We start from the raw sequence: 23467 nt of genomic DNA, 5'->3' as shown, positions 1-23467 counted from the left end.
AGTAGAGACTACTGTGATGCAGTGAACATGCTTACCTAGACAGCAAAAACGTCGCAGGTGGGCTGCGGTGACCTCCTTATATAGATATAGATGTCATTGCGGTTCCCGCGCGGAGTTGGTTGTCGGGGTGCTCGTCTCCTACGCGAGTTTATCATACAGACCGATAGGTTACTATTATAGCTTGTGATCGACGGGTGATGAGGTTACCATCCTTGAAGTCGATGTTGTGTTATAACGTCTAGTGCGTTAGCATAGGCGTGAGAGTTCTCAATAGTCCTCTCTTGATGTATTGCTTAATTGCGGGCCGGGAAATACGGACTGGCGAAAGGGTTTTGGTTTTAGTGGGTCGGGTGAGCCCATGCTCACATTACCTGAGTTAACCTCCTCGTGGGTCTGTTTGCAGATTCCCGTTCACCCTTGCTCAAAAAAAGCAGTCGAAAGACGGAATTTATTTCACATAAAAATAATATCCTCAGCTAGCTCTTTACGACGGACCCAGTATACAGAATGTAGCTAAAGCTGGAAGGATACGATGGGCAGGGCATGTAGCAAGAATGCCGGAAAGCAACCCTGCAAAGATGGTGTTTGTTTTCGATGCGGAAGGTACAAGAAGGCGTGGATCATAGCGGGCCATCAAGGTGGGCGGAGGTATGCAGGTAGGCGATTTGGCGAGCGAGGGGCGCAACCGTGGATGGAGAGATGTGGCCCGAATTGTGTATTATGGCGTCAAACTTTTAATACTGTGTTATCTGGTTAGATGTAAACTGAATGAATAAATACATTTTGGCATGTATTTTTGAGTACAAGGTGTAGCATGCGTATCACACATGTCATGGATTCAAGTTCAATTCCATCAAATCGCATTCCTTGCGTCATTCCGAATATAATTCTAGACCCCATAATTCAGCGACTCATCAAGTCGATGCCCTTTGCAATGCATATGCACTTTGCTTTGGAAGTGTCATTTTAGAGAGTGGTTATTTCCAGGCCAAGCTTTTCCCAAGCTACTCGTCGCACGTTAGTGCCGACGGTGTGGTTTCTATTTTTCTGTCTCTCTCTCTCCCGATCAGTGCACCGACAAAGATGAATCAAATTTGAGGATGTGAGTCAATCTAATATTATGCAAAGATTGTTTGAGTGACGATGTGTCATTCAGAAAATCTAGACCAACATTTGAAAAGAGCGTAACAGCCAAAATTTATTTCTTTTGTTTCTTTGTCTACATAAATAGCTATATATGTAGACGAGGAATCAGAAGGAATAAATATTGGCTGTTACGCCCTTTTCAAATGTTGGTCTAGAAATGTTTTACAGTAACACAGTGAGAATAGAACGGCGTACTGTACAAGGCTCTTCGAACTAGTTTAACTATTTTACCAGTTCGGAAAATATTCAAAGGTGCAACTTTCATTTTTTTATTCGCCATATTATTTTATTATTAATTTGTCCATATTCCAATATAGGCAACGCACTGTGTGCGGCAAATGTTTTGGAAGCGAGAGATTGTTGTTTATGGCATCAAAGGTAGGAAGCCCGAAAGAAAGTCGAGAATAAACTGCCAAGACTCTGAAAACAAGCTGCTTTGTGGCAGTTTCTCCACCCAGCTGGTTGCACTACGGACGCACATTAAGTCAGAACGGACTACAACAAGTTTCTTTATGATGGATACATGTTATGCGGAAGCAAGTTACCTTTGCGATTTCCAGACGTTTTAATTTGCGAAAGTTATGCTCGGAAATGTGGATAACATTGAGTATGTAAATGCTTTTCCGTTGCAGATGTGGAAAGCGAAGGGTGTATAAACAGTAGGAATTTTTTTTATCAAGTTATGACGCAAAATAAGGGTATTAATATCGAAAAAAGGTAGAACAAGATCGCTTGTGGTACACCAATTCACTGTCAGCTCGTTGTGTTAGTCATATATGGCTCCTCACATTCTCTACAATAAAAATGGAAATGTCGAAATAGAAGCATTTCGCTACATAATTTATACTCACAAGTCTGCTTACCTACCAATTAATTCCGTCATTTTTCCCAATAGGAAGTTACCTCTCCACAATCACAATCAACAGCCCAGCATTATGAATGGCTTTCGGAAGAACCATCCGTTTGTCTACTAAAACCTTGCCAGCCGGACCCGCTAATTAAAATTTTCTCACAACCTGCATCACAGACCTACTCTTTGCCAAAAGATTGTATCAAAATTCGGGCCCTGTCACTGTTCCACCTAGCCAGCATTGGCCACATAAAGTAATCTGCAATGGGAGAAAGGCGGGCGACACACTCGCGACTTTGAATTAGTGACTTCCCTCTATGGCTGACGAACCAAAACCTCTCAAATAACAAGGGGCCAAGCCCCTTTCCTCGCATGCGGTTTACGCAGGTCTTTTAAAATTTACGGAACACGGCAGTAGCAAGCACCAGGAAGAGGAACAGCGGTCGAATTTCCGAGGTCAACAAGGGATTTGGGTTTTGTCCCTTCCTGGGTAAAGAAGATTGATCATCACATTTATCACACTTCGTTCGAGTAGTTCCAATCCAATTGAATCACGTTGAACACGGCTTGAAACATGAGCCATGAATGCACAACATCCATTGAATAGATTCCGCCTGATCATTGAATAGGTAACTAGCGCGAAAGATATGACATTCATCTGCAGAAGTACGTACGGTCCCAGAAGTACGGGTGGTCCCATATTCCTATATGTTATGGATCTAATGAAGAGAACAAGCTGATTGCGTGTCTCATGAAATGCGCTTGAGAGTGTGCCCCAGAAGATGAAGCCGTGAAGTGTGATTTCACGCGATGTTTACATGAGCTTCGGTGGCAAATGTGCGCGCAAACCACTGTGTTGATGGTAATTAAGATGAATAATGTTTTTATTAGGTGTGATGCAGACTTTGCTCAGCGTAAACAGATAATAGTGAAATGTCGAAGAATGTATATTTGAAACATATGTTTTATATTACAGCAAATATATTTGACTACAGTGAAAAAAATCGTTTCCTGGCCAAACAAACATGATCATATTAACATAGTTTGGGACTCAAAAACGCCAATTCCCATTATTGTCTCATGACTTGTCAACAAGAAAGTAATGTGTTAAAAAATCTCGTTTCGCATCTTTTTATTAAATTTTAGGAAATCATTTTCAATTCGTAAGTTTTGTTCAATGTGATCGAATAACTTCGTCTAGCTGGGAATCGTTTTAATAGGCTATTTAGATTACGTTAATAACTATATAATAATTGAAGATTCAGGGTAAATATGCTTTATGATGACGATATTTACATAATATTCCGAGAACATGTGTTCTTTCGAAACGTGTACATTTAGACAAATGACGTGTGCTGCCGAACGACCATTTCGGACAAATGACTTGTGATTCTCTCTTATACATACTATTAGAAACTAATCGTATCGTGATTACGAAACAGACAACAGACATAGTTACTATGCTGACGTTCCGATGATTATAACGACGAGGGCGAATATTATATCCAGGACAACTATGACGACAGTGGCGATGACTTTGATGCTGGACGAATATGATATCGAGAACAACAGTGACGTCATCGTTACGTAATTTAAGGATGCTCTTACACCCGTGGAAGGATGAAGCTTTAGATTGATTACGACTAAGGGGACAAAGGTTATGATGACGTGAACGAATACGATAACGAAGACAACTCCGACGGGGAAGGGCCGGAAATTGTTTGGCCGAATATAACATTTTTTTCCGAACAGACCATTTGGCCGAAAGGGTAATTTAGCCGAATAGGTCATTTAGCCGAATAAAACATTTGTCCGTATGGGACATTCGGCCGAATAAGACATTAGGCCGAATAGGTTAGTTAGAAAGCGAGAAATGAGGTGTGAAAAGTGAGACGCGCTACTCACTTTTTACAGTGAAAAGTGAGAAGTAAGACGTCTCACTTCTCACTCATAATTTCTCACTTCTCACTCATAATTTCTCACTTCCCACTACTCACCTTTCACAGTGAGAAGTGAGAAATGAGGAGTAAACAATGAGACGTCCTACTTTTCGCACCTCATTTCTCACTTACAAATGGCCTATTCGGCCAAGTGATATGTTCGGCCAAATTTATTATTCGATAAAATGACCTATTCGGCCAAATGATGTAATCGGCCAAATGACTTACTCGGCCAAACGACTTTCGGCCAGATGGGTTTCGGCCTAATGTTTTGTTCGGCCTAGTGGCATTCGGCCAAATTGCTTTCGGCCATAAGACCCTTCTCCCTGTGATGATGTGGGCAAATATTATGCTGCCGTTGACAAATGACGAAGACAACTATGGCGACGAGGACAATGATTATGATGAGGTGGTTCAATATGATGACGGGAACAACTATAACGATGAGATCAACTATGACGACGAGAAGCTCTATGACGAAGGGTTCAATGATTATGGCAGCTTGGACCAATATGATGACGAGGACAATGGTTATGATGATTCGAACGAATATTATAACGAGGACAATGACTATGATGACCAGGACGAATATGATCTTCTTCTTCTTTTTTGGCTTTACATTCCAACTGGAACTTGGCCTGCTTTTCAACTTAGTATTCTATTAGCATTTCCTCAATTATTCTTTTTCGCTCGACTGTAGTATTGAGCTTATTTTTGAAATATTTAGCTTCGCAATCTTTGAGGGAATTGAAAACTATGTTTTTAATCTTTTCCCGTCGTTTCGTTCCATTTAGAGCCTTTTTCAAGGGGTCGATTTGTTAAAGTTTCTTCGTCAAATATGTTTCTGTATATGACGTTCAATGTCATGTGAATCAAATGGTTCAAATTTGGTCCGAATGAATTCTTCATCGGACAATTTGGACGATTTCTTGCTATCCGAAATTCGGTGTCTGGACTTGCCATGGTGGAAATTAGCAAATCTAGACACCGAATTTCGGATAGCAAGATATCGTCCAAATTGTCCGATGCAGAATTCATTCGGACCAAATTTGAACCATTTTATTCACATGACATTGAACGTTATGCAGAAACATATTTGACGAAGAAACTTTAACAAATCGACTCCTTGAAAAGGCCCTAAATGGACTGAAACGTCGGGAAAAGAATAAAAACATAGTTTTCAATTCCCTCCAAGACTGCGAAGCCAAATATTTCCCAAATTTCCTCAGTTATTAATTGAAAGCTTTTCTATGCCCGCCATTGCATGCCACCTTGTGTGGCAAGTACAATGGATGCACTATGCTCAGGGTGTCGAGAATGTTACCAACCCGAAAACATCCTAGACCGGACCGAGAATCGAACTCGCCATCTCCGGATTGGCAATCCTACGCCTTTGCTCGCAAGGCTACTGGAGGTCGAATATGATGATGAATACAAATATGACGGCGTTGATAATGATTGTGATGACGTAGATGAGTATAATGACGGGAACAACTATATGACGACGAGAAGCACTATGATGACGAGAACAATGACTGGTAACGAGAACGTACATTCAGTTGTGGGCACCTTTATTGGTTCGGCTATGGGCACCCTTATTATATTGACAAATCATTCAAAATCGTTTTTGTTGTTCTAATGCACCGATGGATGCACCATCACTGCTAGGTGGATTGATCTGATTTTGTTAGTGCCTCCTGACCATTAGAATAAATAAATTATTCCTTTTCTTCATATCTGGGTGGTTTCTATTCATGCTTCATAATTTTTAGCTGAGTTTTCAAGGGTGCCCACAACCAAACCACAAAATTTAATTGTCCAAAAATGTCAAATTTGCATAATTCTCGCTTAACTTTTCAAAAGGACCTAAGTAACATTTTTTTCAGGAATTAATTTGAATGCTGCAATCAAGAGCTTTCATGTTGTTCTGTTGATTGCAGTACTCAAATTAATTCATGAAAAAAATGTTACTTGCACAATAAATTTTTTTCGCCGAAATTCAGCATAATGTTGCTGAATTTTGCCGAACTGAATGATCAGCAATCATTTCAGCACAAAAAAGTTACTGAAAATTTCGGCGAAGTGAAAGTCATTCCATGTGACAGCTATTTGCTGAATCATTAGCAAATCCAAATAGCTCGCTGAAATTTCAGTAGATTCGGCCACTATGGAATTTGACAGTAGCTTGCTGTAATAATTCAGCAAAATATAGCCAACTGCTGATATAATCAGATTTAAACTACCAATCAATTAATGAAGAAATAAAAATATGTTTTTAAGGTTTAATTTTTTTTTATTCACCTAATTTACCTAAATATATCAAACATTATCCATAATTTAAAATGAATGCAGTGAACATTCATGTTGTGGAAAGGAATGACCAGGATTGTCCCAACGATCTCCCAGATTGTTTGCGCTGACTCGCCGACTGAAAAATATTTATAAAAATAATTATCACGTGACTGTTCTCCACTTGGTTCTTCATCAATATGAAGTATGCGGTACAGATAATTGGTTATGTAATACTTACAGGAATGAGGATTCGTGTTGGATTGAAAAATAATTTCACACATCACACAGCATAATAGAAATCATAATTAAAATGGCTACTTTTTTCTGAATTTTGACAGTAAATTGTCTGTCGATAGAAAAATCTGATCGTTCAGTAAAGTATGCTGATTTTCAGTAAACTTCATAATTGCTGATTTTCTACAGTAAATCAGTTTGCTGAAAAACTTTTTAAGAATTTGGTGTGTAGGTCCTTTTCAAAAGTTATGCGAGAATTGTCAATATTTTTTTTAAACCGATGAAATCAAACTTTTTTTTTCGCTAGTAATAAGGTTATCAGTCTAGCTTCCTATTGATATACGAATGTCGGCATAAGAACAACTAGGGCCATAGTTATGGAATAAAGACAAAACCCAAGTAACAATTTTCATGCTTGTTGGATTTATTTAATTCTTATAGCGGATTTATGGCAGCAGTCACCATGGCTAGTTGCTCAGATTTATTGGCGATCTTATTGCTATCAATAAACCTCTAATAAATCTGCTCGGAAAGCTTCAAACGTCAAATGCCGATTGGTCTTGTTAGCAACTCTATGGTTGTAACGAAGAGCGTAATAAGTCCAATTTTCAAAGCTTGATCAAAGCCATAATTTTTGGTCATAATGTGGTCAAATGAATAACCCCAATAAGAATATTTACATTGCAGAGGGTTTATAATGGTGTTCAATAAGGGCAACATTTTTCTGGTCGAAATCTATGATGGCCATATTGAAAATGGAGAACCATCTTCAAGTCAGTGAAATTTATCACTGGAATTCATGATTAGACGGTGTTTTCGCCGCAAAAGACACATTTTTGGTAAAAGATATAAAGAACAAACATATTTGGGTGTAATATCAATAGATTTAATGAAGATTTAAATTACTGATGTTATAATAATTTTAAATTTATTGCCCAAAACTATATTATTTTGCGGGCGCGTAGAGCTCAATCTCATTTTTGCACTAGTTTTCACCATGAAATCGAGCGCGCACCTCATTTCCATGAAAGTACATTGGAAAAAAAAACTTGAAAAAGTATTATTTTGTATTCATCCTCATCATGATTTTCATCATCATTTTAGTTTGATATTATTTGTTTGCAAGGTTTTGTTTCTCTTTTTTCAAAGCAACATTTTTGACAGCTGCCGCAGCCAAATTCGCTTTTCTGCGGGTGGCTTGAAACGGATTTTTATAAGAGTATATAAAGAGGTTTATAGTGGTAATCTAGAGAGGGCCATTTGGACATATCTTACTCTTATAGTGGTAACCAGAAGGTAATCCTGTAGTAATGGGTTTTATTGTCAGTTCTTGTAATTCGATCTTGAAAACCATTTCTAGAGCGGAATAAAACTTGAAATGTTACTTGGGAAGGGTGCCCAGAACCGAACCTTTTCCCCTAGTACAGTTACAATCATTATCAATATTAATACATGTACGATACATAATACATTCATATTATAAAGATTGTCAATAAAATATCACGTAATATAACAATGTTTTTTATAAATATGGTTGATTATCATTGTATCAGTCATCAGTGGCACCGCAAATTCAAGTTGAATTCATCCAAAGTACAGATCGATCTTATACCTTGTGCTTCCCCATGATACTTTCGATACCCTAGAGTTTGTCGAGCCGGAGAATGGCCAACCATGTGACGAGCTGCTACAGGAATCCTTCAAGTGGCTTACAGCTAATAAAATATTTTCATATTTTGCTGACCGAATGGCCCGATTATTTAATAAAGTTGAAACAAGCAGCATTTCTTCGAAACATCTGCTATCCTCAAGTGATTATTAAAAAAAATGACACCTCCGGTGGAACGGTCAAAAATTGTGCTACTTATTTTTAACAGCAATTTTTCGATCGTCTTTAAAATATATTACAGATTGATGGCTTCACATTTTAAATTCGGAGATATTGTTCAACGACAGCGAATTCATCATCAAAGCTACTTGTATTGTAAGTGCCCTGCTGGGAAATTCAACAGCTTGAAAGCACATTGGCGCTCTGCTAATGGCGCTTGAGGAGTTTGCAAAAACAGGTTAGTTTACCCTTTTTGGATTCCTTATTTTTAAATTCGTAACATTGTTACAAATTTTAGGTAATTTGCCGCAAAATAAGACTTGTACAGAAGTGCTTCAAACCTGGCATAGACCACCTAAAACACAGATAAATCGATGATGTACAGTATAGTCCTCTCAAAGAAAGTCTATCGAATCTTCTTCCTACCATCATTGATTCGTCTGGAAATGATTCAACGACTAAGATGATGAATAGTTCATTGAACCGCGGAATATGTATGTCAGTACACAGAGGCGCATCCACGTTTCGAGTCGTGGGTAGGACAATCTAGTTTTCCGCGAGCAGTAATGGCCGCCTGCTTGCATGTGAGCTAGTCTTTGATTTGACGTTTGTGGAAGTCAACTGCACCTACCGTTCCCAGCATTCTAACCAATATGGTAAATAAAAGAGGCGGATGAAGTGGGTTCACACGTTTTTATTTACCACATTGATCAAAATGCTTGGAACGGTGGGTGCAGTTAACCTTCACCAACGTCAAATCAGAAACTAGCTCACAGGCAAGCTGGCGGCCATTACCGATCGCGGAAAACTGGATTAGGAAAGACGAGTTTTGTTAAAAAATCTGGTATTAACATTTATAGACCAGTTATGCTTGCGGTGGCAATCTAATCAATTTTAAATGATTTAATCATGACTTGAAAAGCTCTTGAAAAACTCACATAATTAGAGATTTTTTTAATTGGCAAGACAAATATTGATTTTCCAAGATTATTCAGGCCCTCTAAGAATTTGACATACCGTCGTCGGGGTGACAATGGGTCAAATGTTGGTGAGTATGAATGTATCTGAGGGTAAGAAGACTAAAATATAAGAGATCTTTTTGAACGATTTTGCTGTACGACCTCCAGACTGCCGGGGAGATTGATGACCCATTCTCACCCCCCAGACCCATTGTCACCCCCGATGGCGGTGCATGAACGATTATTGAATATAACTCGGGTAGTTTTTCAAAATAACGTATGTAATTTTGTAAACAAAGATTCAAACTTCGATTTGTCGATACTATTAATTTAATATGGATATGGATCTAGCGATTCAAAGCAAACTACCAAAAAATCGCATGATTGTCAACTAATCTTTTGAGAGCTTAGAAGCCTTCACCGACCAGATTTCAAGCGGGATTTGGGATATTTGTAATTCCCCAGATTTCAATTAATCTTCTGAGGTTTGTATCAAACTTTATTCCGTGGGCTTATTAGAAGCCTTTTAAAGGTGCTTTATTTATCATAACTTCTAAAAATGTTTCTAATCACATTTGCAGATTTCAACAACTTCTATTTTATATCTGGAAAACCTTTAGACAATGGAAGTTTTCGATCATTTAGTAAACTGGGCTTTCCCCTTCTTGATTTCTGATAGCATTCTAGACAAGGATCTCAAAAGTAAAACATGAGTATCACTAGTGTCCAGTCTACGAATTACACCGTAACAATGCTAATGCTAAAATTTAGTAAACTGGGCTCGATCATTCAGCGAACTAACGAATGACTAAGCTAAATTCTAAAATATGTTTTCTGGTGGACTTCTTGTGCGAAGATTTTGCTACAACTTTCCCTAAAAATTCGTTGTTTGAATGCCATTTATAACGAAGGTAGCGCTACTTGCAGTATCTTACACTAAATGATTTAAATGTTGTCCTTTTAGTAGAAGTTACAGCAACATGCGCTTAAACTTCGTTTTAGTGGAATTTAAAAAAAGATATTTTAGTTACTAAGATAAAGATTGTCGCTTCGGTTCCCTTTGTTCTGCTGTTCGGAACATGTTGGGTACCAAGCTGTCAAATCGTATGGATTTCCCTTCTTTGACATTTAGCTCCCCCATCCTCGCCAGCAAAAAATGTTCCGGACAGTGACGACAGCGACAATCTTTATCTGGTAACTAAAATATCTTTTAATTTAAACAACGTTTTTAACTTGATTAGTTAATGCAAGCCCTGGGCTGAATAAAGACATCAAAGACTAATAAAGACATCAAAAAAACTTGGTTAAAGTGATTTTTCAAAGAGACATCGAGTTCATCACTCCAAACAACGGTCTACCGTACAACGCATTTGAAAATTTAGCCGCTGGACTGAGTTATTGACAAAATATTAAATGATCGAGCCCAAATAACTAAATAAACGAACACATTCTTCATCCTATAAATCTCTATATATCATATATGACTATTGTTTAGACTCTAATTAACTTTGAAATCTCCATTTGCTAACACACTGCCAATGACTTCATCTTACCATAATCATGGGTAGGACAATGCTTTGACTGTCCTACCCAGGAATATTCATGCGTAGGACATGTCCTACTTATCCCACCCACACCCGGCGCCACTGTCAGTACATAGAAGACGTTATGTTTCGAATATGGATAATTACATTATTGAGCATTCTTACGCAAAGAAAATTGACAACGAGAATGCTAAATATACTGAGGAAGATTCGGATAATAGTCAGTGAAACCCACAAGCAGACATAACTCTTTAAACATTTTGCGGCAAAACACATTGTTCAAAAATTATGAAAGGCGTCTCAAGTAACGAAGGTGATAGTGAGTAGGGTGAATGATATATTTTGGACATGTACATATTTTGGACAAGCCTGAGCTTCTTCGATCAACTTTAGATAATGTGTAGGAAATTTTTTATCGAAAATATGATCATTGCATACTTTTACCTCAACTCTAGCGGCTCCTGATGAGAATTCACAAATCAACTTTTATTTATCTTTAAAATTATCTAAAATGTAAAGCTTTCTACCAAAGTGCCTGCTGGACGACAGTATGCAGGAGAACATGCATTATAGGACTCTTCGTAACATGCACCTGAAACACGTTTAAATTGGTTCAAACAGCAATCTTGAGGTTCTGCGGCCAAAGTTTGATTGTAATTGAGATACTAACATATTCCAATCGCTTAACATGAACTTGACACGGATGAAAAGGAGTGACCAAAATGAAGTTATGTTTTTATGCATCAGACATTTATTGGTCACCCCATGTACAGTACATGGATGAACCATTAATTGCCAACTTTTAGGCTGTTTTCAATGATATCGATAAGATTGCGAAACAATGTTAATTTCTGGTTTAATCTATGTCAGTTAAGCAAATAAATGCATTTAAATGAATGTGGATACGTGTAGGTAAGTCATACCATTGAGATCTGTAGGTGACCATTTTTAAATTAGGAGAAAATGACTCTGTCCAAAATATATGCATTTTCCATGTCGAAATTATATATTTGATGTCCAAAAAGAAAATATTTCAGTTCGCAGTATATCACAGTTTACACCTAGTAAACGTAATTTACTCAAAAATTGGGCAATGGAGACGCAAGACTAATCATAGGTTATGTATTTGGATGAACCTAGTGGTTTTCAATTGTTTTATACTATTCAATCTCGATATATTTTCTAATGAATGTCCTGCGCTTGTCCAAGATACATCATTTACCCTAGACGTCAAACCCAAACAAAAGCGATTGGAATGCCGCTGCTAGTCTTTTAGTTGCCTAAGGGTTTGCCTCCACTATAATAGTTTAATCAAGAGTTAGAGTTTCCTTGAGAAATTGATTAGTTTGACACTGTTTTTGACAATGCACAATGGTCCCAGAGTCGAATCTAGCAAGACAAAAATGTTTGCGCCAAAACTATTAGTTTCAGATATATAGTGTCTTTGGGAAAAAAAAATTCATATTTTTGACGATTTTTTCCATGTAGTGAAATTAGGGTGGTACCTAAATTTTAGAAGTTCACAATATCAACTTTTAATTTTTCGGTAAAGACTTGTGCAATGTTCCAGAAAGTTGTAGAGCAACTAATTTTGAGCAACTTTGCCGAAGAAACCATTTTCTATCACTTATGGTTCACAAGTTATGAGCTTTTCAAAAATACGTTAGGGCGGTCCTCAAAAATCGGTATTCTTCACATATCTTTTTATACATTCATTTCTCGCATAAACTTTGTTCCGAGCACTTTTAGGACTTTTGAAGACGCACATTTTGTTAAAGAACCATGGATCTATCTCTTATAACAAAAGTTATTCGACTTTTGTATGAAAACATGTTTTTTCATATGCGTATATTTCAAAATGGAGCAAACCGATTTTCAATCTATTAGTTCTATTCGAAAGCTAGCACTTTTCTGCGTTTATGGTGGGAAAACTGAGAGAGCGTTTTTTGTTTAAAGCATTTTATTTCATTTTGAAAAAAATATCTTTTTAATCGAAAAACGGCTATAACTTGATAAATAAACGAGATAGGTCCATGAGTCTTCAACAAAAAGATGTGTCTTTAGAAGTTCTAAATGTGGTCCATACAAAGTATCCCTCAAAAAGCAATACATAAAAATAAATTAAAAAAAAACGGTTTTCTTAAGGAAATAAACGTTAGATCGATCAAAGTAGGCTGAACTAGAGAGCACATTTTCTCGATTCACCGGTTCATTCATACTGAATGTTTACATACGCGTTGAGACTGCCATGTCTTTTGTGTACCATGCTAAACATCAAACAGAAAATCAGGATACTATGCATATTAATGGTAGTAGCTTGGTTTTCTGTTGGATATGTAGCGTTAAAAGTACGTGACTTTTGAAGTTACAAGCCTATTTTGTTTTGATTAGATTTTTTTTCGGTATCGCCAGTGGGAGAAAGCGAAGATGACCTGTGGTTAGCTACTGAAATGTTGTTATTACTATTACGTTAAAATCCAATCTTCACATTTAACCGACACGTGGTGCATCCTAGCGGTGAATGCTTGGATAGCACGTGCTATTTGAACTGCGGAGAAATTTTTCACATCTATGAGAGCTTTGGAAAATTATCACGAATTTTTTGTTGCAAGGCACAATAACGTCAAAAAAATCATACGCTTTGTCGACCAGCCTACTTTGATCTAACTAACGTTTATTTCCTTACGAAAACCGTTTTTTTAAATATATTTTTATGTACTGATTTTTGAGGGATACTTTGTATGGACCACTTTTAGAACTTCTAAAGGCACATCTTTTTGTTGAAGACCCATGGACATATCTCGTTTATTTATCAAGTTATTGGCGTTTTTTTTTTATTAAAAACATATATTTTTCAAAATTATATAGAACGCTTTAAATAAAAAACGCTCTCTCAGTTTTCCCACCATAAACGAAGAAAAGTGCGAGCTTTCAAATAGAATTAATAGATTGAAAATCGGTTTGCTCCATTTACAAATATTTGCATATGACAAAAAAACTTGTTTTTCATAGAAAAACTTAAATAACTTTTTGTTATAAGAGATAGATCCATGGTTCTTTAACAAAAATGTGTGTCTTCAAAAGTCCTAAAAGTGCTCGGAACAAAGTTTATGCGAGAAATGAATGTATAAAAAGTTATGTGAAGAATACCGATTTTTGAGGACCGCCCTAACGTATTTTTTGAAAAGCTCATAACTTGTGAACCATAAGTGATAGAAAAATGGTTTCTTCGGCAAAGTTGCTCAAAATTAGTTGCTCTACAACTTTGTGGAACACTGCACAAGTCTTTACCAAAAAATTAAAAAGTTGATATTATGAACTTCTGAAATATAGGTACCACCCTATTTTCACTACATGGACAAAAAAGACACTATATATCTGAAACTAATAGTTTTGGCGCAAACATTTTTGTCTTGCTAGATTCGACTCTGGGACCATTGTGCAATGGCTAAGAAAAAAAGTAGTTTGAACATTGGGGTTCATTTTGCATTATTTTTAAAGTGAAGACTAAGAAAAAACTCAGATTAATCCACCTCAGCGATGCCAGATTGCTTCAACAATAATTCCGTAGATTCACTCAAAAAATTTGGCTGGTTCAATTTCGGCGCTCATCTACATTCTTAGTATACAGGATATTACACGACAGATCTCTAACTTTTCTCAATGCATGAAAATTAGATAAAAACTTAAAAAAAATATAGTAACTGGTGTTGATATTTCCTTTCATGAAAATCCAAAAAGAATGAGATTCATAAGCACAGTGCCCTATAAAGTTATCTTCACTCGTCATAATGGCAGTTGGTATACACAGAGCCGTAGCGTGGACTACCAGCGCCCTTGGCGAAACCGTTATTAGGCGCCCCTTACTTTCTTGGCATGTTCAAAATAAAAAGCATGATAAGAGCTGGGATACTTTTAAAATAAATTGGTCTGGGTCCCTTCTCAATGCTAGATCTCGGGAAATGAGAAAGCGGATGCTTTGGATAAGATGGGCGCTTGTACGATGATGTTTACGACAAGAAAATATCCTTCGATGAATTTTCCTATTAGTTCGTCAGCAAAACCTTGAACTAGCAGCCTCAGGAATCTTGAAACAAAGCCAACAGAAATGAAAAAAAGGGCAGTTGAGTAGTTGGCTGTATTTAATTCGCATGTAGATGTCGAAGCGTTCATGGTTCAAAAAATTGAATAAGGGACGAGACTTCATTCGAACCATGTGTCGTCTACTGTTCAATCATTACACTCTAAATTCACATCTTTTCAGGATATTGTTTACGTCGTGTGGGCGTGCAAGGAACATCGTGGTTCCAAATATGCGCTAAAGGAATATCTCCGGATCCGAAGAAAACAACCGAAGCCTCCTAACAAACCTTAAAAGCGGGTGAAGCGCTTATTCAGCTAAAAATAGTCTTGTAAAAATCAGCTTATTCAACTTAAATTGTTTGTTGGGATTAGCAAAGTGTTGGCGGGTCTTGATCTCTATAACATGTCCCTTGATAACCAATTTTTGAGAGTTTCTGATGTAAGAATGTAATCATAGTCCGCCCATCCTCTTTTCTGCCATTCCCCATCACGAATATCTTCCTCTTGTTTCCCCGTTTAATGTCTGTCGTTTCCCTTTCATATGCCTTCCTCTCGGTATTGTCTCCCAAGAAAATGTTACAGAAGTGAAACATCGTCAAGAATGGCAATTATGTCAACATCCGCATGGTTATTACTTAAGCACCCTAAATTTTCTTCCTTTCCTACTGCATTATTGTATTCCATAACCAAATCGCGAGTCTTTCAGTTCCCCAAAACTAACATTAGTACATAAGAATCATGAAAAATTGGAATTAAAACATGATTTTAGCTTCGTAACGCTTAACGGTAAATGAGCCTTCCAAAAAAACGAAAGTTATTTTTTTTTAATAATTTCTGTTTTGCTTGGTGGATTTAATAAATATTTGCTTAATGAATTCCTTAAGTCTTTAAGTAAACTTTACTTGTTCTTTTACCATCATACAAGTGTCTCACGGTGTCTTTGTCCGAAGGGGCTTATTAAAAAAAAAATCAGTAACTCTAAAACACCCACTACACAAAAGTAGAGGTTTTTCTCTTTCACGTAGGTGCATTTTTAAAATGTTCTATCGGGGGTCATTTTTCCATACATTGTTTGGGGGATTAAATCGGCTATCATTTGAGATTTCTAAGGAGTTTGTACCAAAAATAGTGAAAAAAAATAAAAATTGTTCTAGATCCCCCGATAGAACATTTTAGTTTACCCACTATATGAAAGAGGTGAGTATATACTTTCACGTGGTGCGTGTATCAGAGATACTGATTTAAAAAAAATCCCCATAGAGGCACCGTGGTCTGGTATAAAGGAATCGAAAATGTCACTAGATAAAATGCGATCGTTATGGTCCGTTGCTGAACCTCAAATAGTTTGCCTGCATAAAATGAGAGAATTAGTCTTAAATTCAAAAAAACTTCCTATCATTACTTTCAAGTATCTATTATTTGAAAACGGCTTAGATTTCTTAGTCACGAACAAAAATTGCACGGGGTTTTTTACACTCTACTCTGTGTTTTGCCTTTGGCGTTTTGAAGTCCTCATCTAGGGCTTCTTCCCTAGTAACTTGTTCCATTCTTCTTTTCAATTGTATTCCTGTTCAATTCAAATAGTATCCAAGCGCGTAAAAAACTTGAGAGATGAGATTTTTCATCATTTCCCTCAGTTCTGGATTTTGGCGCCCTTGGCGGGGGCCAACCTGGCCAACCACACGCTACGGCGCTGGGTATATATATTTTTGACAGTAACTATTTCCAATGTTGAGACTACTGTTGAGGATCCTTATTACTAATTGCACCTATTGGTGATAGCCCAGTTGGGCTATGTCACTGGCAGTTTAGTTTGCTCAAATTCATGCAGATCTCTCTTAAGTTTAGGCATATGATTAAGTTTTTATCATTTCCGAGATTATCTTGACTCTTGTTAATTAGCACTGACGGTGCCAGAGTTGTGTTAATGTTGGTTCACCAGTTTCTATCGAATTTCACTAACTTCCGACAAATTCCTTCGAAAATTTCTATAGGAAAAGAAATTCTTCTTCAGAAATTCTTCTAAGGATTCTTAAGAAAAATCTTAGAAAAAATCCTTTAGTAATATTTTCAGAAATTCCTACAGTAATTCATTCAGAAATAATTTAATCAATTCCCAGAGACATCGCTACAGTGAAAACTCAATTTCTTCGTACTTGATTTGGAACTTCCTCCAGAAATGCTAGGACGAAACTCTAGGAATATTCGAACGAATTTCAAAGGAATTTCTAAAGAATTTTCTAAATTCTCAAATTTCTTCAAGAATTACTTTGGACATTTATCCAAAAATTGTTTTGGAATTTACCCTAGAGGTTTCTTTGGAAAATCCTCTGGAAATTACTTCAAAAATAAATTCGGAAAATTCTTAGGAATCTCCTCCATATATTCCTTTGAAAGTCCAAAGAAGGACTTCTAATAATTCTTTCGGAATTTCCCTTAGAACTTTCAGGAAAATTTGATATGGATTTCATAGAATTTTCAGAGGACCTCCCCGAGGACCTCTGGACCAGGACCGAGGACCAGGAATTCCTTTAAAAATTCATTTTTTTTTTCATCTGTGCGTTCTATATTTATAGTTAAAATTAAATTAAGCCGATACAAATATTTAAAAAATTGACCACCACGGATTATTTTTGCCTGAAAATAATAAATTGAGGGGGCAACAATAAAATTTCCAGAAAGTCTTGAGGGTTTTCAAAATTTTCTTTTACAAATCCAAGGATTTGATTTAAAAATTAATTTTTATTATTCCTCCTTGACCTTTCGGAGACCAGTAGGTCATGACTTTTAATAAATATTTGTAACGGCCTTTCCTTCCCAATAGACCATATACCAAGAACTTACGTATTGCTTGCTCAACTTGAACTAAATTTAAAATCAAGTGAGAATATTTGAAAATTCTAAATTATCTAGTTTACTAACTAACAATCATCTCACATCGTTAGAGATCGGGCATACAGCTTTTGAATTTCAACTGTTATAGATACGCAAATGGGCAAATGCATGTTTCAGATTCGAATTCAATACAGTGTCCCAGTACAATGTTAAGGTCACTCCTGACGGAATCCAAGTTTCAAAGTGCTCGCGTTTTCGGGGGCACACCACTCGATACGGAAGCAACGCACAACTGTCATTTCTATTTTTTCACGCATGCTGCGACGCAACAAAGCTAAATCAACAGAAATGACAGTTGTGCGTCGCCTCCGTATCGAGTGGTGTGTCCCCGAAAACGCGAGCACTTTGAAACTTGGATTCCGTCAGGAGTGACCTTCATCACTGGTGTCACAGATACTCCATTTGAAATTAAAAAAGCGCTTTAAAAAAATCCGTAGATTTCCGCAGAAATTTTCAAATTTCCGTAGTTTTTATCTACGGATCCGTAGATCCGTAGAAAGCATTCAATTCCGTAAATCTACGGAAACTTCCGTAGATCTGGCATCGCTGATCCACCTAGCGGTGAAGATGCCTGTCTCGATTCAATCGATTGGTATCGCCTTTGTGTGATACACATCATAAATAATTGCCTAGATTACGGCTCTTGTAAACGCTGTACAACGTTCTACCATATGCATGGTGCATATGTTAGCTGGAATAAGCTTCGAATTCTTTCTATAATGACAAAAATGAACGTTCGGGGACAAGTACAATATTGCCACAGTCGCGATTTTAGCTGCGCTTATTTGAAACCTTATTGTCTATTGGAATTAAACCAATACCGCACCAGCACCACTTTAACAACGCGCAAAACACTTTGAAGAACGTAGCACAATGAGCCGATACTTTTAAAGTGAAAAAAATATTCGAGAAAAATTAAACTGTGACAGGAAGTTTAAAACGCGTCCGTTCGCGTGCACAGCCTACTCAAATTCCATTTTAATATAAAAAATAAACTTGTGATTCTATAAAACAGGGTATTTTGCATTTATTCACATAAATAGCAGTTCGTTCTCAATATGTAATGTGTGTTCACTTTTCGCGATAATGATCCTTTGCTACGTCACAGATTGGTGGCCTAAAGTTGGTTAGCTTAAACAAGACCTTTATGATTTTGTCCATATATGGGAACATACTATGGGTTACTTTATTGGATAGAATTGGCATAACCAATCACACGTTCCACAACGATTCGTCGGGAAATCGCCGGCGTTCTGAAAACATCTGCCCCACTAAGTTGGTCTCTTTGTTTGAAACCGGAAGACGGTTAAGAACTACTCCTTTGGCGGATAAGACATCCGTTTGCTCGAACCCTCTATCTTCCAAGATGTGATCACCTTCATTGAAATAATCGAGTTTTCCGGAGAGCTCTACAATTCTGTTGTTCTATACGGAGCCTCCATAAGCATCACTCACGCACAAAATTGTCCTTTGTTCATCTATCGTAACAAGAATTTTGAATGTATTCTTGTACTTCGAAAACGTAACTTGCTGGATATCTGGCGACTCTGGCTTCTCCATGATAATTTCCATACAATCCAGTATAGCTACGTATTCGTCAGAAAAAATATTTTAAGCTCTTTTTGGTGGAATGTATTCAATCGTCTAAAACGAGTTAAGTAACTCCATTTAATTCCACCAATTATCCAATAATTGGTGGAATTATATTGTTACCGTTTTCGGTACCAAGGATCAGTACATTTGCGTGGGTACCAATAAAAAAAACATACTAACCATTACTATTGTGAGACTTCGCATGCAGTAGCCAAAGGTAGAATAGGTGTACACTTTTGAAAACGCCTATTCTGCCTTAAACGTGTAAAGCCAACTAATTCCGTGTGGCTCAAATCTCGTGGGCGACGATGGCACCCCTATGGTGGGGATGAAGAGAAAAAATAGAAGATAGCGAGAAGATCGTATGGGGTCACGAGACGGAGCAGTCGGGAACCAACCAAGCGAGAAGAAAGTCAAAGTGTCCGATAAATCGAGATTTTTTTGTCAAGCAAGTGATCAAGGGTCACCACGCGGTGAGGCCGAAGTAAAGCTATTGCCGATTTCCTCAGCGGGAGTTCCAAGAACGGTGTCCAGTGTCACGGTGCTTCTTCGCCCGAGTTATAAGGCGCGAGACGTGGTTCTGAAGTATTTCTTGATTGGCAACCCGCACTGGATTGCAAGTATTACCCGGTCGGGGCAGTTTCCGGCCAAAGCAAGCCCAGCCTGTGTCCCGAACCAATTTGGTCCCGATCCAAGACGTTTCTCGAACCCATCAGGAAGTTCCTGGCCATTCGTGGTGCACCAGAAATCGTAAACCGTAAAAGTTCCGCGCAGGCAGGAACCGCTACGTCCCTAGCCTTGACAAGGTAACCTCAAAAGCCGCCAACTCAACGCAAGAATACCACGAGGTGGCCTCATTATCTGGATCCCGTCGCCAGCATTTTCTGCGACCGGAGATAGCCCGGACAAAATCTCGACACTCGCGCGTCGCCAGCACAGTAGAGGACGAAAAATCAGTCAAAGCCATCTGGGAAATCATCGGCAGGACGTGGCGGACAGAATCATTGCCCACCGGACTCCAGATCCCCACGCGAAGCCCATGCGAAATACCGAAAGCCTCGGATACGATGAGGATAGACGCCTACCTGAAGCCGGGAGCAAGCTCCGCTACCCGTACCGTCCCGCAGTAGGCCGTATGTGCATTGCACCCAGAGTTCGCGGGCGAGCCCACCTTTGCCATCCCCCCTTTGTCGCATCGCCACAGGTATGTTAGGAGCCTGGTCTCCGTATGCTTCTCGGGACATCTATCGGCCGCAACGAATCTACTAACCAAACAAAAAAAACTAACCCTAACATGATAAGAAAAATATATAAATAATAAAAATGTACATGGAATTCTTTAATGATAATGGTGCATGCATCTGAATGATCCTTCCTTGTTCCATCCACTTCAGCTACGTCTTGTGTCGTGTGTTCAGCAGGAGGAGGAGCAGGAGGTAAGCCGGCCCTGAGGAGAGGTGAGCTAGTTTGGGGCGTGTGGACGTCCACTGCCTACACGTGTGGACGTCACCGGCAGTTACAATATGTATTCGTGCTCTTTGCGTAACTCCAAACTACAGAAATAGATTTTCTCAATTTGATTGTATAGGCAGTAGATTCGTCCAGACTCCAGAATACGAAAATATCATGAACGCTTGACTCCTTCAGTTTGAACTAGAGTCCTATAAGAAGAGTACCGCCATGTTCTACGTTTGACAGGTCTCCTGCTCGTTAGTATGGAACTGACAGATGATTCTGAAATGATATGGAAATGCTAATATCATCTTCCAAACTTGGACGTACATGTTCATGATAGCATTAGAGGCGAAAGTATAGAATTGATAGTTCCGTTAGGATACGGCAGGCATGAAGAATGTTTTTATAGAAGTCGATTTGAAAGCGAGCGGAGGGCAATATTTGTGATGGCACATATCGCTGACCTTCCTTCTGCCAAGCTCCCGTATGAAGGGGAGGGAAGAATATCAGTGTGGAAGCTGATATATCTCCCCTGTCCAAAGGAAGGTGGTTTGACTTGCTCATATGCCATCGCGTGCGGAAGGATTTGCTATCGATGTGCTTCAGTAAAGGTGTGGGCCAAAGTCCTCTAAGTCTGTTCTGTTTTCTCATTGCGTCCGTCTCGTCGCAACCAACTTGGCTGCCTCGGATAGAACAAAGCAGAGAAAGGCACTGCTGCTGTACCGTCGACCAATAACAGCTGAATTGATGGATGCCCCCACCAAGGGTAGTACACTAAATTAATGATTTCGTGTGATACTTTCGCCTCTAATTCTATCATGAACATGTACGTCCAAGTTTGGAAGATGATATTAGCATTTCCATATCATTGTAAATCGTTTAACTTCACGTAGAAGTAACACACACGAAATCATTAATTTAGTGTAAGAAATTGATTTTCTCAATTTGATTGTATAGGTAGTAGATTCGTCCAGATTCCAGAATACGAAAATATCATGAACGATTGACTCCTTCAGTTTGAACTAGAGTCCTATAAGAAGAGTACCGCCATGTTCTACGTTTGACAGGTCTCCTGCTCGTTTGGAACGCGCATTTGTATGGAACTGACAGATGATTCTGTTTAAATTCTGACACTTGACGGCACTGTTATCATAGTCACTGTAGTTTGAACATGATTGATAGTGTTGTGAAACTTGTGAACTTCCAGGCTTTCCTATAATTCATGAGGGTTAGAGGAAGTTGCTCCTTCAACGGAAGGCCGTAATGTGGCCATTCTACTTGACGATTAATGCAAAACTGATAAACAATTCGAATGATGTTTTTTCCAAGCCCTGTTAAGTACTTCAAATGACGTGCGATTAGACTTTCAATATTGAATGTGCCGTTGAACATAGTGAATATACTACTGGTTTTACTATTTGCGTCTTCTGAGAGTGCGGTCCATCAACCTGAAATTACATTTTGTAAAATGAGATAGGCTAATGATGTAATCCATCTCGGTTTAGGAATGAATGGTTTGTAGCTTTTCAATGTGTCTAGTTTATTTATGAACGGTTTGTAAATAGTAACCTATAGTGTTCTTTTGGTTGATTATAAACTTGGATGAGTGGTGGAATTAAATGGGATTGTACAAACTCGTCTTATGACAAGTGAACTTGGATGACCTTTTCCTCACGGCCAATGTTTTCAAATATTGAGGCACGAAAAAACTCGTCTTTGCCATGCTTCTTCAGTGAAATGCTTTTGTCAATATTTATATAGGAGGCATGTGTTGTATGTAATAATAAATAATAATGTGTTGTTTGTCTGATTTGTCTGAAGTACGCTTGAGAAGGCATAGTGAACGTATTATAGAGCTTGCTGGCGTCAAATATTATAGATTAACAATATAGTCCACTCTTCTATTTTACAAAAGACATTACACTGGCGCCACAGTGGCATAAAAGTAAACCAGTACACTGTGAAATTTGCATTTGGAAAATGACAGCTCTCCAACGAGACAGTTTTTCAAATTGTCTTATCTAGGTAATACCTCGATGTTTTTTCAACAAGTCGTATTTAACATTATCATCAAGAATATAGCTGAATGATTTTCAAGGAGTAAATATACACTAGCTGTTCAATAACTGTTACGTATTAAAGTTTCATTTCACGTATTTTGTTTGATAAATGCAATGCATTTTAGACGTCAGACGGTTGTCGGCCGACGCCAGATGTACTAAAGCATCTATGCATCGTTCTGAAGTTCAGCAGTCTGATAACTACAGTCGTAATTCGCTGGTTGGGATTTTAATACTTGGGTAACTTTTTAGTTGGGCCTCCGCTGGTGGGGGCATGACCTAGTTGGGTAGATACAAAGCATCCAAACGTCAAAATCCTTTTTTGAGTGACTTTTGACAGGTGCTGGTTCTGTTGTACAAACCAGTATATTTGTTACAAATTTTGAAGACCAGTCCAAACTGTTTGATAAACACGTAAAATTTAAAAAATCCCCTATTTGAAACTATATGGGCTAATAAAATCTGACATTTTCTCAAGTTGTGAGAGAAAATGGTGAACATATAGAAAATTCCCGTTTCTGAAATCAAGCCAAACGAATTATCTGCTTTTGTAAACAAAGATTCCAATGACGATTTTTACTAATCTGA

The 23467-nt window shown here is 38.0% G+C and overlaps 1 pseudogene; it reads left to right on the top strand.

The window, feature by feature from the left end:
• Positions 1–4270: 4270 nt before the first annotated feature.
• On the top strand, positions 4271–20494 carry LOC134202776 (uncharacterized; annotated as a pseudogene).
• The last annotated feature ends 2973 nt before the right edge of the window (positions 20495–23467 follow it).

Source organism: Armigeres subalbatus, unplaced genomic scaffold (genome assembly GCF_024139115.2).
Source record: "Armigeres subalbatus isolate Guangzhou_Male unplaced genomic scaffold, GZ_Asu_2 Contig141, whole genome shotgun sequence".
In the NCBI taxonomy this organism is placed as follows: Eukaryota; Metazoa; Arthropoda; class Insecta; order Diptera; family Culicidae; genus Armigeres; species Armigeres subalbatus.
The sequence above is the reverse complement of the archived record's forward strand: the minus strand, read 5'-3'. Positions and strand labels throughout refer to the sequence as shown.